Source organism: Aethalodelphis obliquidens, unplaced genomic scaffold, assembly GCF_003676395.1.
Source record: "Aethalodelphis obliquidens isolate GAN/ISIS:26980383/991018 unplaced genomic scaffold, ASM367639v1 scaffold26, whole genome shotgun sequence".
NCBI classification, from domain to species: Eukaryota; Metazoa; Chordata; class Mammalia; order Artiodactyla; family Delphinidae; genus Aethalodelphis; species Aethalodelphis obliquidens.
The window spans coordinates 10158570-10171110 of NW_020837970.1; the positions used below are offsets into that span (position 1 = coordinate 10158570).

Genomic DNA, 12541 nt, shown 5'->3' on the forward strand with positions numbered 1-12541 from the left:
TCTTTAAGTTTTCATTAACCATGCTTCTTAAGAGTAATTACCTCCATTTTAAATACATATTCATGAGTGTGATTATTTGATTAAGAGCCATCTTCCCTACTTGTCTCCAGGCTCCGTGAGAGCAGGGGCACAACTGCTCATTATCGTATCCCGGGACCCTTAACCCAGTGCCTGGCACATAAACCGGTTCTCATGGAACATTCTTTGGATGAATTTCAGAGAGGTAGACACTGAGTGGAAAATACATACAACTATGAATCAGAGTTGTTGTTTTTTAAAAAGGTCAGTACATTTGAAGGTAAAGTAAATTCTTCCCAAAACTTCAAGACAGGGTTACTCGTAAAAATCAACACATAATGGATGAGATTATCTGTGCACAGAATCCAGGGAAAAGAGAAATCCTAACAGCTTGTCAAAACCACAGAGGAAGGGCAGAGAGGTTTTTGGAGTCTGGAGTATATGGTCAAGTCAGAGAGATAAGGAGAGAGGGCAGGGAGCAGTGAGGCCCTTGGCATACCTGGGTTAAACGCTGGCTCTGGAGACTGGTTTGTAACGTGGTCTGTCAGACCACGTTAATGGGCACAATAAATGGGGACCCAGGGTGAGACAGGTGCCATCAAGCAACCGTAAAAAATGATTTGTACACGGGCCTGGTCAGGGAGTTGGGAGCCAGCGAAATCTATAAGTAGAGATCAGTAACCGACCATCAGTGTGTGGTCTACCTGATGAAAGTGCATGGCATCTATGAGAAGGGAGGCCTGAGTACCAGAAGTTCCCACTCCCTGTTTTTTTTTGGATGGAGGAGTGGTGCCCAGCTGGCTCATGGTTGACTGATGACTCTGACCGTAGAGACCATCCACACCACGAGGCTTTGTCTCAGTTCCCCAAACAGCCTCTGGTCATAGACTAGGCTTACGTGGAGCCTTTCCTTACTTGGAGAGAAAAACTGGCCCACTGTGGTAGGTTGAACGATGGCCCCCACAGATGTTCATGTTTAAATCCCTGGAACTTGTCAGTATGTTACCTTATGTGGCAAAAGGGACTTTGCAGATGTGATTAATAAGGATTTTGAGATGGGGAGATTATGCTGGATTATCTAGATAAACCAAATGTAATCTCAAGGGGGAGGCAGGAGCACAGGGTCAGAGAGAGATGGGAAGATGCAATGCTGCTGGCTTTGAAAATAGATGAAAGGCGCAAAGAATGAGGGACGTCTCTAGGAGCTGGAAGAGTCAAGGAAGCATTCTCCTCTAGAGCCTCCAGAAGGAATGCACGCATACCCTCACCTTGATTTTAGACCAGTGAAACCGACTTCAGGCTTCTGAACTCCAGAACTGCAAGATAATAAATCTATGGGGGGGGGGTTGTTGTTTTTATTTTCTTTTTATTGAAGTATAGTTAATTTACAATGTTGTGTTAGTTTCAGGTGTACAGCAAAGTGATTCAGTTATACATATACATATATGTCTCTTTCTTCAGATTTTTTTCCCTTAGAGTTTATTACAAAATATTGAGTATAGTTGCCTGTGCTATACAGCAGGTCCTTGTTGGTTATCTATTTATATATAGTAGTGTGTATATGTTAATCCCAAATTCCTAATTTATCCCTCCCCCCACCCTTTCCCCTTTGGTAACTGTAAGTTTGTTTTCTATGTCTGTGGGTCTATTTCTGTTCTGTATATAAGTTCATTTGTATCACTTTTTTTTTTTTAGATTCCACATATAAGACAACAATATTTGTCTTTCTCTGTCTGGCTTACTTCATTTAGTAAGATAATCTCTAGGTCCAAATCTGTGTTGTTTGAAGCCACTAAGTTTGTGGAAATTTGTTACAGCAGCTGTAGGAAACTAATACAGTAGGTAATATGAGTATCTGGTCAACAGTTTAATACCTGGATCATACATGAGTCTCTGGAGAGTTTAGTTGTTTTCATTCAGTTCCCCTGGGCCAGACCACTGTTAGAGGCATAGAACAAATTTCTGGATCTGCTGAGAACTAGTATGGCTGACCTCAACTTCCCTAAGTTCCTTCCTTCCACCCTGGGAAGCCTGGCCTGACCTGAGGCACCACTGGCTCTTCTTTGTAGAGATCACGCTGGTTGCTGATAGTTACTCATTATGTGTGGGCTAGTAGGTGAGCTCTTGGGAATGGAGCACAGACTTTGTCACCAGAAAGGCCTGAGTTCAAATCCCTTCTCCATGCCACTTGACAGTCACATATTGTCAACAAGTTACTTAACTTCCTTCAGTCATGGTTTCCTAACCTGTAAAACAGAGGTGACATCTTCCTGCTTTATAGTGTGGCTATACGGATTGATAGAGGTAATGTATGTCTAACACCAAACACAGGATCAGGACCAGAGTAGGCATCCAAACAAGGTTACCCCTTCTTCCTCCCACGTCCCACCTCCGCCGTGAGCCTTCCCCGTGCTCAGCTTTTTTTATGTGGGACTCTTCAGCTACTTCCTCTGTAGCTTTGCAAGCCCTGTGGTGGCCCTGTCTTTTGTTAGCACCCTGACTACCAATCAATGACCTCAGTGTCACCCTCCCAATGACCTGATGTCTAGTTGGGATTTCCCCAGAAATGGTATCTGAGACAAGGATGGCAGCACAGGTGGTTTGTCTGGGAGATGGTCCCAGGAAATACCAGTGGAGAGGTGATGTAGGGGGAGGAAGGATATGTGATCATGTAAGTTACCACTGGGTTCATCTGGGGCTTAACCCCCTGGGAAACTCTGGGAGACAGTTATCCCACCCAAGGGGCAAGGCAGTTGGGGCATATACCTAATCTTTCTTTTTTTGGGGGGGGAGGGTGGGCAACAATTAATTCTCCAATACCTCCTGACTGCTGCACTCATGGGCAGAACAGTTTCTGGCACCAAAGAATCCTCAGGCACAGGGATGCAGGTACTAACAGCTGGCAGGGGTGGCATGAACTGTGGGTGGAACACCAACAGCCCTGCCTCACTTGAGGAGCATCTGCTAAATGCATGGGCTTCCTGGTCACAGCTCGCACTCTGGTCTTAACCTTTCCTTGACCACTAGTGAGCTTAACATACCTATTGCAGTGTTCTGGACTAATGGCTTCCTAGTTGCAGGCTCTCCCAATTCGCAAACTGATAAACAAAGGAAATTTATAATTGTCTTTGGATTTGGGATGGGAAGGAACACCATTTCTGCAGCAAACCAAAGGCTGCTTCTTCTGGTATATGCTTTGTATTATACTTTCAAATAACCTACATACCTACCTCCATTTGGCAAAGTTTAAAGCCAAAATCTGCATATAGTAATGACAGTTTAAGCCCAAGAAAAAGTTTTAATCACCTTTTAAAACCTTTACTTCTGGGACTTCCCTGGTGGTCCAGGGGCTAAGACTCTGCACTCCCAGTGCAGGGGGTCCGGGTTTGATCCCTGGTCAGGGAACTAGATCCCACATGCCGCAACGAAAAGAGCCCGCGTGCTGCAACGAAGATCCTGTGTGCCGCAACTAAGACGCGGTGCAGCCAAATAAATAAATTTATTTTTTAATTTTTTAAAAAAGGAGTATATATATACACTTTTAAATCTTTACTTCTTTCCCCTATCCAATCACCTAAATGTTACAGCCTCCCAGGGTTATTGTTATCATTACCTGAGAATATTTTAAAGCACCCAGATAATTGAGAGCCCTAATTAAGAAGTTTGGATAATAGGAGGGTCACCATATGAAATGCCTGCTGATCATTGACTGGATAAAGCACAGAGGAGGCATTTCAGATGTGCTCAGCCCTGAAGAGCCAACTGTGACACCCTGATGCTATTCATCATTAAGCCATGTGTGTCGAGTGCCTGCAAGGTGCAGGGCACTGTGCTGGGTGCCGTGAGGCACAGAGAGGCTTGAGAAGGTTTCAGGAAAAAAGAACTTTCCTTCCCCAAAACAACTCTGACTCTGTTCCAACTTCCACTACTAGAGTCTTTTTTTTTTTTCCAGCCTTATCCAGCATCCTCTTATACAATGAACTTCTCACTAGGAGGGATCAAAGCCTCATACCATATGGCTGACAGGGGCCTCCAAGGTCCTGTTGGTGTACAGAGACTCAGAGGGGAAATAATTATTAGCCTGAAGTGACCCAACCCACAGGTGGTACAGCTGGTCCTGAAATCTTTGCCTTTGTCCCTAATGTCTGCTTTCTTCACATTTTAAGTTGTTACCTGACCTTTGCGCTTGGGGGGTGCAGGTTAATTAAGGGCTGGGCTCTGAGATAGCTTTCTAAGAGCACGTACTGGCAAAGGAGACTTCCCCAGCTGTCCCACTCTCCACTTGGCAGCTGGCAGTCTTTGCTCCAGTGAGCCCAGCAAACCCTCTGCTGCCTAAACTCCTCTGAACACCCTTTTATCTAAGCACTGTTTCTCCTCTGACCACTATATCAAAATCCTATAGGAAAATCATTTTAAATGTTCATTCTTGGACCCCTCCCCAGACCTACTGAATCAGAACCCATGCCCGGGACTCGGGCCATGGAAGCTACACTTGTAACAAACTTTCCACGTGTTTCGGACCGCACCAGAGTTTGAGAACCATCAGCCTATGGGCTGCAGCCCAGCATCCTCGGGGTGGCTTAGAAGCCTGGCACCATCTGACTCTGCCTACCTTCTGACCTACCTCCCTCAGCCAGATTGAGCTACTCCCTGTTCTAGAAACAGATGTTGCAATGTCAAGCGCTGCATCTTTGCTCACTCTATTTCAAGCGCTGCATCTTTGCTCACTCTATTTCCCCTGCCTGTTTGCTTTTCTTTCACTAATTCTAACAAGCAAATTCCTGTTCCTCTTCCAAGGCCCTCATGAAATGTCCCTCAATCTCTGTCACTCCCCTTAACTCCTTCCCTACGAAGAGTCACCTACTCTCTCCTTCCTTCTCATAGCTATTGATAGCTGCCTCTATTACAGCACTTTTCTTATTGTATTAATGAGTTCTAAGGCTGTACCTCAGACCAGGGCTGTGGGGAGCACACATTGTTCACTTGTGCATATTAGAAAAAGGCACCCCTTCTTCCAGAGCTAGACACACAGCTTGGCAATAGGAGCACAGGCTGGATCTCAGCGCACTCGCCCTTCTGCAGGCACCCGAGTGCAGGACGGAGCCTGTCGACCATGTGCAGAGGCTCTGCGCCTGTTGCCTCACTAATGGAGAGCTCATGAGAGTCCCTGGTGCTTGTTCATGTTTGTGCATCCCCAGCATAAAAATCTGGCCCTGTAACGACTCTCCATAGAAAGTTTTACAAGCTGCTGTGAATTGAACGCAGCCTGTAAGCACAGGCAGGCTTGCTCCATACAGGTGTCGTCAAACCCTGTGAATTGCAGAAAGCCCTCAGAGCAGCAGAGGCATGATGAGTGATGTCATCTGTTCTGTTCTCCATGGATTCTGGATATTTTAACATCTGCAACGGGAAATTGTTTAGAGCTGTGAGACTGAAATAGATACCGACAGCAGTCCGGGATCTCATCCTTTACTTTGTGGACCTACAAAAAAAAACCCTTGTCTACTTCTCCAGGAGGTAAACCTGTCTGAGACTTGTTGTTACTAAGGCCACTGGAGAAATCACGTGACTGAGAGGTCCTCCATTGGATCCCTTCTGCACAACTTGCTCAGCAGTGAAGTGGGAACACCCATCAGGCCCTTGGGGGACACAGTCAGCTGCAACAACAGAGCTCCTGAGCCATGTTTCCGACTTCCTGTTGACCTGTAGAGGAAGGGCATGGAATGGCTGTAGGGTTGGTCCCAGTTCCCAAGACTTTAAGATTCCCACTACTACAGTGAGAATGTATTCATGTATGACTTGATTACTTTCTTTAAAAAAGTCATTATGACATTTCAAGACAGGACTATTTGCTAAACTTCCATCAATCCCAGTCCAGGAGAGGCATAGGCTGGCTCTTCAGATGATTGAAATTGAATTCCTATTTTGTCTCTAATCACTGAGGCAGTGACTAAACAATTAAATTGACAATTTGAGGGAAGGAGATGCTGGAGGAAAATAACCATACAAACATAAGCTGAAAGATTAGTTCATATGTAGCAGGAAAAGAACTAGGGACTTCAGTAGTTGACAGCTTGTTTTCTACTTTCACCAAAAATGATATTAGAGGGGAATAAACAGTTCTAATCTTTACTCCTACTCAGTCCACTTTCTAAGGTTTATATTTTATCGTTTTACAGGTTGAAGCACATTTAATCTTTCACAACAAACCTTCAATGTTATTGTTATTAACCCTAACTTATAGACGAAGAAACTGAGGTTTGGAACTCATCACCCAAATTCAGACCCATCAGACCACAAAACAAATCCCGTGCTTTGCATGTGAGGGACATAAACATGTGTAAGACAGAGTTATGCCTTCAATGCTTTGCAGTCTAAACCAGAATAAACAACATAAACAATAATTAGAAAACAGAAGACTGAGGTAGAAGAGAGAGCATTTAGGCCTTATATTGATCAAAGAAGTCTACGTGCAGGAGACAGGAATTGAGTTGGGCTTTGGAAGTTGTGCGATAACCATATTCAAGACAAGACATGAACATATTTTCAGGGTGATAAGGTGTTTTTTGTTGTTGTTGGGGTTTTTTATTTATTTTTTTGGCAGCCTTGGATCTTCGTTGCTGCACACGGGCTTTCTCTAATTGCGGTGAGCGGGGGCTACTCTTCGTTGCAGAGCACAGGCTTCAGTAGTTATGGTGCACAGGCTTCAGTAGTTGTGGCTCACGGGCTCTAGAGCACAGGCTCAGTAGCTGTGGCGCACGGGCTTAGTTGCTCCGCGGCATGTGGGATCTTCCCAGACCAGTGCTCGAACCTGTGTCCCCTGCATTGGCAGGTGGATTCTTAACCACTGTGCCACCAGGGAAGTCCCTGTTGTTGTTTTTATACAGTTAGTACCAGAGCAGGGATTTGAACTCACTTCAGTGCTCCTCGCAATTTCATTTGCACCCTAAACCTTTTAAAATAGACTATTTTTTTAGGGCAGTTTAAAGTTACCAGCGATAGTGAGACAAAGGTACAGAGATTTCTCTTGTATCCGCTGCCTCACACATGCATAGCCTCCCCCATTATCAACATTCCCTACCAGAGTGGTACATTTGTTACAACTGATGAACCTACACTGACGCATCATTACCACCCAGAGTCCACACTTTATGTTAGGGTTCACTTTAGGGTCATTCTATGTGTTTGGTCAAATTTATAATCATATAGAATAGTTTCGTTGCCCTAAAAATCCTCTGTTCTCCACCTATTTATCCCTCCTTCACCCCTAACCTCTGGTGACCACTGATCTTTTAACTGTCTCTAGTTTTTCCTTTTCCAGAATGTCCTGTAGTTGAAATCACACTGTATGTAGCCTTTTCAAACTGGCTTCTTTCACTTAGTAATATGCATTTAAGTTTCCTCCTTGTCCTTTCATGGCTTGATAGCTTATTTTTTATTTTACTGCTGAATAATCTTCTATTGTCTGGATGTACCACAGTTTATCCATTCACCCACTGAAGGACATCTTGGTTGCTTCCAAGTTTTAGCAACTATGAATAAAGCTTCTGTAAACATCCATGTGCAGGTTTTTGTGTGGGTATAAGTTTTCATCTCCTTTGTGTAGATACCAAGGAGAGTGATTGCTGTATTATATGGTAAAAGTATGTTTAGTTTTATAATAAATTCCTAAACTGTCTTCCAAAGTGGCTGTGCCATTTTGCATTCCCACCAGCAAAGGATGAGAGTTCCTGTTGCTCCATATCCTTGCCAGCATTTAGTGTTGTCAGTAGTCAGGATTTTGACCATTCTAATAGGTGTATAGTGGGATCTCATTTTAACTTGCATTTCCCTGACAGCATATGATGTGAATCATCTTTTCATATGCTTGTTTGCCATCTGTATATCTTCTTTGGTGAGGTGTCTATTAAGGCCTTTGGCCCATTTATAATTGGGTTGTTTGTTTTATTATTGTTGAGTTTTAAAAGTTCTTTATATATTTTGGATAATAGTCCTTTATCAGATGTGTCTTACACAAGTTTTTTTCTCCCAGTCTGTGGCTTGTGTCATTCTCTTGATACTGTCTTTCACAGAGCAGTTTTAATTTTTATGAAGTATAACATATCAATAAACTCTTTCATGTAATCATGTCCTTGGTGTTGTTCCTAAAAAGACATTGCCATACCCAAGATCATCTAGGTTTTCTCCTATGTTTTCTTCTAGGAGTTTATAGTTTTGCATTTAGGTAATTTTGAGTTAATGTTTGTAAAGGGTGTAAGGTCTGTCTGTTTATGTATGTATGTATGTGAATGTTCAGTTGTTCCAGCACTGTTTATTGAAGAGACTCTTTGCGCCATTTTACTGCCTTTCTTCTTTGTCAAAGAGCAGTTGACTATATTTATATGGGTCTATTTCTGGGCTCTTTATTCTTTTTTATTTAATTTTTATTTTTTATTGGAGTATAGTTGATTTACAATGTTGTGTTAGTTTCAGATGTACAGCAAGGTGATTCAGTTATACATATATACATATATCTATTCTTTTTCAGATTCTTTTCCCATATAGGTTATTACAGAGTATTGAGTAGAGTTCCTTGTGCTATACAGTATGTCCTGTTGGTTATCTATTATATATATTCTTTTCTATGTGGTACTTTTTTTTTAGGTTATTAGATGTCCTTTTTTTAGGTTATTAGATGTCCTTATGTATATTACTTTTTTTTTTAGTTTATTTATTTATTTATTGGCTGCACTTGGTCTTTGTTGTGGTGTGTGGGGCTCTTTGTTGCAGGCTTCTCTCTAGTTGCAGCACACGGGTTTCTCTAGTTGTGGCACATGGGCTCTAGAGCGCAAGAGCTCAGTAGTTGTGGCACATGGGCTTCTGTAGTTGTGGCTCACGGGCTCCAGAGTGCTTGGGCTCAGTAGTTGCGGCATGTGGGCTCCAGAGTGTATGGGCTCAGTAGTTGCAGCCCAAGTGCTTCTCTCTAGTTGCAGTGCATGGGTTTAGTTGTCCCCCAGCATGTAGGATCTTAGTTCCCCAAACAGGAATTGAACCCGTATCTCCTGCATTGGAAGGCAGATTCTTAACCACTGGACCACCAGGGAAGTCCCTGGTTATCTATTTTATATATAGTAGTGTGTATATGTTAATCCCAACCTCCTAATTTATCCCTCCTCCCCCAACTTTCCCCTTTGGTAACCATAAGTTTGTTTTCTAAGTCTGTGAGTCTGTTTCTGTTTTCTAAATAAGTTCATTTATATCATTTATTTTTAGATTCCACATATAAGTGATATCATGATATTTGTCTTTCTCTGTCTGACTTACTTCACTTAGTATGATCATCTTTAGGTCCATCAATGTTGCTGCAAATGGCATTATCACATTCGTTATGGCTGAGTAATATTCCATGGTACATATATACCACATCTTCTTTATCCATTCATCTGTCAATGGACATTTATTTAGGTTGCTTCCATGTCTTGACTATTGTAAATAATGATGCTATGAACACTAGGGTGTGTGTATCTTTTCAAATTATGGTTTTCTCCAGATATATAACCAGGAGTGGGACTGCTGGATCATGTTGTAGCTCTGTTTTTAGTTTTTTAAGGAACCTCCATATGTTCTCCATAGTGGCTGTACCAATTTACATTCCAACCAACAGTGTAGGAGGGTTCCCTTCTCTTCACACCCGCTCCAGCATTTATTGTTTGTAGACTTTTTGATGATGGCCATTCTGACCAGTGTGAGGTGATACCTCATTGTAGTTTTGATTTGCATTTCTCTGATAATTAGCAATATTGAGCACCTTTTCATGTGCTTTTTGGCCATCTGTATGTCTTCCTTGGAGAAACGTCTCTTTAGATTTTCTGCCCATTTTTTTATTGGGTTTTTTGTTTTTTTGATATTGAGCTGCATCAGTTGTTTGTATATTTTGGAGATTAATCCTTTGTCAGTCACATCATTCGCAAATATTTTCTCCCGTTCTGTGGGTTGTCTTTTTTTTTTAATATATTTTATTTATTATTATTTATTTTTGGCTGCGTTGGGTCTTTGTTGCCGCACGGGCTTTCTCTAGTTGCAGCGAGCAGGGGCTACTCTTCGTTGCGGTGCACGGGCTTCTCATTGCAGTGGCTTCTCTTGTTGCGGAGCACGGGCTCTAGGCACGCGGACTTCAGTAGTTGCAGCACGCGGGCTCTAGAGCTCAGGCTCAGTAGTTGTGCCTCACGGGCTTAGTTGCTCCACGGCATGTGGGATCTTCCTGGACCAGGGCTCAAACCCGTGTCCCCTGCACTGGCAGGTGGATTCTTAACCACTGCACCACCAGGGAAGTCCTGTGGGTTGTCTTTTCATTTCCTTTGCTGTGCAAAAGCTTTGAAGTTTAATTAGGTCCCATTTGTTTATTTTTGTTTTTATTTTTATTACTCTAGGAGGTGGATCTAAAAAGATATTGCTGTGACTTATGTCAAAGAGTGTTCTGCCTATGTTTTCCTCTGAGAGTTTTATAGTATCCAGTCTTACATTTAGGTCTTTAATCCATTTTTAGTTTATTTTTCTGTATGGTGTTAGAGAATGTTCTAATTTCATTCTTTTGTATGTGGCTGGCCAGTTTTCCCAGCACCACTTATTGAAGAGACTGTCCTTTCCCCATTGTATATTCTTTCATCCTTTGTCGTAGATTAACTGACCACAGGTGTGTGGGTGTATTTCTGGACTTTCTATCCTGTTCCATTGATCTGTAAGTCTGTCTTTGTGCCAGTACCATACTGTTTTGATTACTGTAGCCTTGTATTATAGTCTGAAGTCAGGGAGACTGATTCCTCCAGCTCCATTTTTCTTTGTCAAGATTGCTTTGCCTATTCAGGGTCTTCATGTTTCCACATGAATTTTAAGATTTTTTTTATTCTAGATCTGCAAAAAATTCTAGGCTCTTTATTCTGTTCCATTGATCTAGCTGTCTGTTTTTTCCACCAATACTTTTTTTTTTTAAAGACACATTTATTGAATGTCATGATCAGACTATTAAATTTAGCAATCAACAGCATGGGTGCAAAAAAAAAAAAAAAATCTACATTAAAACCCTTTGTTGGAATGCTTTACACTTTCCACAGAAGAGAAACTAAAATAACCTGTTATACAGTTAGTCACAAATACAGTCCTTGAGTTTTTTTGCCCTTACACATGAGTATTGTCTAAAACATGTCTTCTTCGTAGCAGCTAGGCCCTGCCACCACTGTGCTTGGCTGAGTTCACAAATCTTTTGTAACCTGTAGCTTCCCTGTCACTTCTCTGGCTCTCCTCTCCTGCTAAGCTTTGTTTCCTGGCAGTAATCAAAACCTTCTGCCACTGCCATAGCTACTGCTGCTGCTGGAACCACCAAAGCCACCTTGGTTTCGGGGTTTGGCAAAGTATTGGCCTCCACCACCATAGGGGCCAGAACTTCTGCCTCCAAGTTTCCTCCTTTCATGGGTCCAAAATTTGGAGTTTGATTGTTGCAACTGCCAGAATCATTGTAGCTTCCATCATCTCCAAAATTGCTTCCATCATTACCAAATCCATTATAGCCATCCCCACTGCCACCATATCCCCCAGCACCACGGCTGCCACCAAAGCCACCTCGACCACTGAAGTTTCCTCCATGACCACCACCAAAGTTTCCAGAACCACTTCGACCTCTTTGGCTGGATGAGGCACCAGCCATCTCTTGCTGAGATAGGGCTTTCCTTACTTCACAGTTGTAGCCATTCACAGTGTGGTATTTCTGAATGACAATCTTGTCTACAGAGTCATGGTCATCAAAGGTTACAAAAACAAAGCCTCTCTTTTTGCGACTGCCTCAGTCAGTCATGATTTCAATCACTTCAATTTTCCCATACTGTTCAAAATAATCTGTTAGATGATGTTCTTCAGTGTCTTCTTTAATGCCACCAACAGAAAGCTTTTTCACAGTGAAGTGGGCACCAGGTCTTTGAGAATCTTCTCTGGAGACGGCCCTCTTTGGTTCCACCACTCTTCCATCCACCTCGTGTGGCCTTGCATTCATGGCCACATCCACCTCCTCCACAGTGGCATATGTGACAAACCCGAAGCCTCTAGAGCACCTGGTGTTTGGATCCCTCGTTACCACACAGTCTGTGAGCGTTCTCCACTGCTCACAGTGGCTCCTCATACTGTCATCACTTGTTTCAAAGCTCAAACCTCTGATGAAGAGCTTCCGCAGCTGTTCGGGCTCTTTGGGTGACTCTGACTTAGACATGATGGCAGTGGAGGGGGAGGAGAGACGTCAACGATGCTTACTTGGCGGCGTCCATGGGCAGAAAGGAGTAATCTACCAAATGTATCTCCACCAATATTTGATGTTAGCTTTATAGCAACTCTTGAAGTCGGTTAGTGTCAATCCTCCAACTTTTTTCTTCTCCTTAATTATTGTGTTAGCTATTCTGAGTCTTTTGCTTTTCCGTATAAACTTTAGAATCAGTTTGTTAATATCCACAAAGTAACTTGCTAGGATTTTAATTGAGATTGTATTGCATCTATAGATCAA

At 42.6% G+C, this 12541-nt stretch overlaps 1 pseudogene; it reads right to left on the reverse strand.

Annotated features, from left to right (window-relative positions):
- Positions 1–11193: 11193 nt before the first annotated feature.
- On the reverse strand, positions 11194–12253 carry LOC113629323 (heterogeneous nuclear ribonucleoprotein A1-like; annotated as a pseudogene).
- Positions 12254–12541: the final 288 nt, after the last annotated feature.